We start from the raw sequence: 6,267 nt of genomic DNA, 5'->3' as shown, positions 1-6,267 counted from the left end.
ATTCTCCTAAGAACAAAGTGACAAGCTATTCCATATACTACATTAAGGCAACTTATATCTAAAACTACATAATGGAAATATATGTACAACTTATATCTATAACTACATAATGGAAATATATGAAAAATGAAGCTTTATTCTATTCTATCATAAGTTGGATACAATGCTCCAAGAGTCCTCCCTTTGGAATGGAGGAGGTACTCCTATTTATACAATGGGATGAGATAACAAACTCATAATGATGATCCACTAATCTCTCTTTAGTTCCATACATTTCTTAACCATCTAGACACATAACCCTATCCTCCATGATCTCCTCCATGAGGTCCATGATTTTCTCCATGATCTTTTCCATGAGGCTTATCTTATCAAATTCGAATTTGATCATTCAAGGCCACATAAAGATGCCATGGAAGCTTCCTTTGTGCCTACACATGTCAACAAACTTATTCTAATTGTTAGGCATAAGTATAAGCATATTATTTTCTAAAATTTAGCCATAAATCCACTTAAAAATGTTAAGAATTAATAAACTTTGGAAAAGCATAGTTATGACCCCATAATGAGGTAAATGGAATGATGTGGAGGTGGAATGGAGGTGACATGAAGGTAAAATGTGAAGATATTGGTGAATAATGGAGTGAAAATAGGGACTATTTTAAGGCCCAACATCTCCCCCAAACTCAAGGTATTGCATGTCCTCATGCAATCTATTACATTACTTCTTGGTACTTGAGCTTTGGCTTAAACTCTACTTGATATCATTTACTTAACTTTTGCAAAGCGTTATTTTGATGAACTGCAACTTGGTTGGTTCTTGTGTTTCAACCATCTTTTGTTTGTTGCATTCAATGTATGATCTTTGCATATTGAAAATGTGATTTTTATTGCAGAGTATGTTTGTTGGAATGCATCATGGTTGGTTCTTGTGTAACAACCATGATTCTGTTGGCATCCAATTAACTTTTAAATACTTTTGACAAAGCCATTTGTATGCTCATGTAATAGTGAATATAGCTTGAAGGTAAGTGGGGTTTAGAATGTGATATATGAATGTGGATGTTATATGAATGTGACAAAGTATGTATGTAAATGTATCCTTCCCCTTAAATAGATGGTTTGGGCAGTTTGAAATGGGGAAAGGAAGGGGAAAGGAAGTGAAGTTTTTCCAAAAATTATTATTCTAACTTTTCAAGGAATTTAATGGTTAAAAGTTAGAAAATACCATACCTTAACTTACCCTTCCAAAAGTAGATGAGGGTCGTGCATGCGTGGCTGCAAAAACTGTTGTTCGTAGGCTTCTTTACTTGGTTGGGAAAATGGTGGATGAATCATGCATGTTCAGCGGCCACAATTCTGCTCTGAAGCTTCTTCTTCAAGTTGTGGATGAAAGATGGATCTGTATTGTCGTAATTTGAGGGGTCTGCTGATCATGGCTGAAAGTCGTATCTGCTGCTGGATCCTCTACTGCTGGATGATGAATCCGATGAGTTTGCTAAATATGGCTGAAAATTTATAAGGCTTGGAAGGTATACAAAATATAGAAGTTACATTTCCATCCCAGCCTTATTGATTGACTTGTCCTCAAGTGATGACAAACTGAAAAACAATGAAAGGAAAGTGGCTTCATCTGCTACAAAATATGGGTCTTCAAGTCTTCAAAGCTCGATGGCACAAATCTTACTATGTGATTAAATGTGTCGATGTCGAACATAGCAAGAAGTTGTTGACTTAGTGGCCGTTAATGAATGCCCCTAGCCAACACAAGAGCTCCCACCATTGATTCCAATGGGAGTCAGGATGCCTAACACATCTTTGTAGGTACGAACAAATTTGTCGTGGTCGAGTCACCTACAAGATCCAACGAACAAGGGATATTAATGTACTCCCATTGTTCATTGGCAAGAGTACTTGCCATTAAGGCATGCAAGCCTCTAGGTGTTTTTTCAGTGATGCTTAGACTCTAGGACTTTGACTCAAGCAGGGTTTTATTGCGGAAATGAAGGGGAATGGTAATGACATGGAAAATGACAATAAGAAAATGCATGGTGTATGAATAAGAACTCTTGCTGTGAAAAATGGATATGGAAAGGTCATGCTTTATGGTTTGACAATAGGTGGAATTGAAAATCTTTTGCAAAAAGGGAGTCGCAAAGGAGTGGTTGTAGAGTTGGATTTGTCTTTAGAATCTGTCACGACTTAGTCTTTGGAAGACCAATTTTTATCACAATGTAATCTCCTTATGTTCACTTGATTATCCTGTAACATATAAAAAACTTGGTACAAAGAAAACATAAGTGTGCTCTAGAAGAAATGGCCAGTTTCTTCATGATTCTTACGCAAAAATTTCATACCAAATAAAACAACTTAAGGACAAACAAAGTGTTAAAATTGACTTAATCATGATATTAATATCAATCCATTTTTGAAAATAACCATGAAAAGTAATACTCCCTGTTTGTGTCAGTTGACTTCTGTGCATGGCGAAAGTTGTGTCCTGTAGATTAGTACGTTATAAAAGCATACAACAATATCAATTTTCCAACTCTAAACAAGTTAGTCAGCGTTTAAATAATCCACCAAATGTTCTTTTAAATTATGCTTCGAAATGTTCCATTTTTTATTTTCAAGCCTGCGTGAATTTTGTGAAATGTTTTTGTTTTTTTTTTCTCTTTTAATTTTGCCCTTATACCAACTATTGCACTATCAATCAAGTCCTGTAATTTTCATGATTCTCTCAATTTTCATGCCCTGCACATGCCAATGTTTACTTTTTTTAAATCCTTCTAAACAACAATTGTTAACTATTTTTTTATTTTATTTTTTATTGTTTTTTTTTTGAAACTTGATAACCAAAGATAATATATTAATATATTAATATATTAATACAATCATATTAATATATTAAATTAATATATTAATATAATTAATACAATCATATTAATACATTAATATTATTAATATATTAATACAATCATATATACAAATCAAATATTAAATAAATATATATATCAATCAATAATACACGCATTCCTTTGAACAAACACAAAACTTTGAAATCGTGAAACCCTGTTGTTAAAGGATGCCTACAATCTACTAGAGGATGATATTAAATCTGTTGTTGTTAAATAATGATTACAATTTAATACCCTATGATGGCTCATTGTCACATCATGCTCTTGCAAAGCTCTTGTCTTTCCTGCTCGAAGTTCCTTGTTCCTTTCTCCCCACCGCTACCATGGTGGAAGTAGGGTTGCTTGTTGCTAGCGACACCATGCCTTCTGACACTTTCTGCTCTGCCGCCTCTCTTTTAACACTTTTAATGGTTACAGGCAGACCAAGAAGTCATTAACACTTTTAATGGTTACAGACTGATTAATCCTTTTACTTGCGGGTTGCATGGAAAAGAAAATGCAGAAAGCTGGAGCTGCCTTTGTGTCCACGTGTATTCTGTAGTACCCGTATGGATACCTGTCGGTCTTATGCTGCATCCGTGAAAACGTGGATTGAATAGAAAGCAGACGTGTCTTGTTTCCCCTCATAAATTATAACTAAATATATACAAAAACAGATCACACAATCAAAACAAATCGAAAATATATAAATATCAAAATAAATATAATATATTACAAATTTAAACTAAAAATGAAAAGAAATCCAAACGAAACTTGAATATTGGGAGGTGAAGTTCAGCAAACAAATGCAACGGCCTTGAGCAAACAAATGCGTCGAGGAAGGTGCTGGCCTTGAGCAAACAAATGCGTTGAGGAAGGCGCACTCAGAAGATTCGTCTCCAAGGCTGTGAGCTGACCAAGAATAGTGAAAACCGCAGTAATAATGCGTCGTGGGAATCAATCCTCCAACCCTTGAAGCCATAATCAATTCTATATACATCCGTTGTAGCGGTTGTAATGCAAAAAAAAAAAAAATTCATGTCAGCCCAAATCCATGAGGATTGCTTGTTGTTGTCAAACTTTTGACTATTGGAAAGATCTATCGAAGAGATTTGTCTTCTCGCTGATGGATTCTAACACTGCCATGCAAATTTTTTGCCAAGGGTACTATAGATCATAGCTGACTCATCGGGGTGGCCCTCAACGAGCTGTGCAACGTCCTGGAGAAGGAGATCTAGAGCGTTGTTCTCCACCATGGTGTCTGCAATGAGAATGACAGTGGAAGAGGTCCACGTGGACGCATTGGAATTTGGGTAGAATAAGTCATGAGGGGCACCAAGACCCGTGGAACGGGAGGCCTTGATATCTGGGGTTGCATCATGCCTGGTGAAGGGCCTCCAACTCCTCTGACGGGAAGAGCTACACATGACTGTGTTTGAACAAGGGGCACCGTGGTAATTCTTTCCATTTTGCTCGGAAAACAGGACAGATCAAGCTCCCCTGACGGACATTGGAAAGCTATAGTCCTGTGCCCACCATTCAGCGCCTACAATACCAGTGAACAAATGAAGCACATAGATTAACATTAGCCCTTCCGTTGGGCCATTGATCTTAGGGAGAATAAGTGTGTTTGTAAAGAAGCTCTCCCATGTTGCAAAATAGAACGGTACTGCAGCAGCAACCCGGAACCATATATTATGTCTTCCACTCATGATAGAATTTCCAAACGCCATGCTCTCAAACGCACACGTAAGTGCATCACAACCATGATCAAAAAGCTCTCCCAAAGGACTTGATGAATTTGTCCATCTTGCTTGCTTCCCATCCACGGCATCAAATGTCACTTTGCTGTTCAGAGAGGTACTCGCGCTCTTCACCAGGGACTCGCGATCCGTTAACTGCACCGGCACCGACAACGACATTGCTGTCAAGACCTCGACTGCCTTCTCCGAAGCCTTGTGGAAGGCCTCCGAGATGATTGTCGGGTGAACCCCCTTGCCAAGCAAGTTCATGCACTGCTTCAAGATCGCCCCCGCAACGACCACGACCGTCGTAGTGCCATCACCGGCCACGATGTCTTGCGACTTGGAAAGCTCCACCAGCATCTTTGCAGCGGGCTGCAAGGCCTCCATCTTGTTCAGGATCGTGGCCCTGTCGTTGGTAATGATGACGTCACCCGTAGCTATGCAGAGCATCTTGTCCATGCCCTTGGGACCCAAGCTGGTTCACACAGCGTCGGCCACGGCCTTCGCGGACACGATGTTGGCCCGACGGATATCATCCTTGCACTTGTTATCGACGTATTTCTCTGTCTTCGCAGGGCCTGGTGGCTGCGCAATGGTTATCATTCTTGAGGTCGTTGGAAAGCTCTTCTGCCTGATAAAATTATTCTCAGCTTCGAACGTGGGAATCCAACGATAATCTTTAGGTGTTGGAGGTTAAACCTTGTATGTTCTGCCACAAAACCCTAAAAACCCTAATTGCAGTGTTATTTTTGCTTCTCCACTGTTCATGAAAAACAAGAATGGAAGTCAAATTTATATTTATATATTTTTTTTTATTTTTATTTTTTAATAATAATATATATATATGAGATATATATATTCTTATTACATGGAATTTATTTATATATATATAATTTTTTTTTTTTTTTGGTTTTTTTTGTTTAAATAACAAATCTTAAAATGAAAATATGAAAACATATTTTTTTATCTGTTGATTTTATTTATTGCTTTGGATTTTTTTAAACAACAAATTAAAAACAAATTTTTTTAATTTGTTATTGAAGTTGAGAGATTTTTTTAAGTTATAAAATCAACAATTTTTTTTATTAAAACCTAATAAAGAGGTATTCTAAAATTAAACAATAACTAAAATGAATTTAGTTTTTTTTTTGTTTTTTAAATATCTAAAAACAACAAAATAAATGGTTAGTTTTTTTATTTTTATTTTTAATAATAATATGTATATATGATACATATATTATTAAAATTTTTATTTTTTTTAAATCTAAAATTAAAAAACTAAATTTAAAAAATTCTTTATTGTCATATTGCACATTAGTTCTCCAGCAAGAGTATTTTTATTTGAACGAAATCAATAGATTTTCTGATCTTCCTGATCGCGCAGGAAGAGAGCATACTAATCGATTGATTTGTTTTTATTCATGCAGAGGGGTTTCAAAAAGGATTGAATTTAAAACTAGCTAAATACTGAAACATTAGAAAACTCAAACTTAAACTCCTTTGTGAAGATCTTGCTGTCACCAGGTCTCACAAATTAGTTTGTCTAAAGAAAAATACTAGTACTTAATTAAATTCCTAATGCCTAATCCCTTAGCACCATCCCCGGCAACGGTGCCAAAATGTTGGGC

At 36.3% G+C, this 6,267-nt stretch overlaps 1 pseudogene; it reads right to left on the bottom strand.

The window, feature by feature from the left end:
- Window positions 1–4,384: 4,384 nt before the first annotated feature.
- Window positions 4,385–5,242, bottom strand: LOC149251918 (T-complex protein 1 subunit delta pseudogene; annotated as a pseudogene).
- Between the last annotated feature and the right edge of the window lie 1,025 nt (window positions 5,243–6,267).

This window comes from Pinus tabuliformis, chromosome 7, assembly GCF_031772625.1.
Source record: "Pinus tabuliformis cultivar Carrire ecotype Pingquan chromosome 7, CPIR1, whole genome shotgun sequence".
Classification (NCBI taxonomy): domain Eukaryota; kingdom Viridiplantae; phylum Streptophyta; class Pinopsida; order Pinales; family Pinaceae; genus Pinus; species Pinus tabuliformis.
This window is presented reverse-complemented; position numbering and strand designations above follow the sequence as displayed.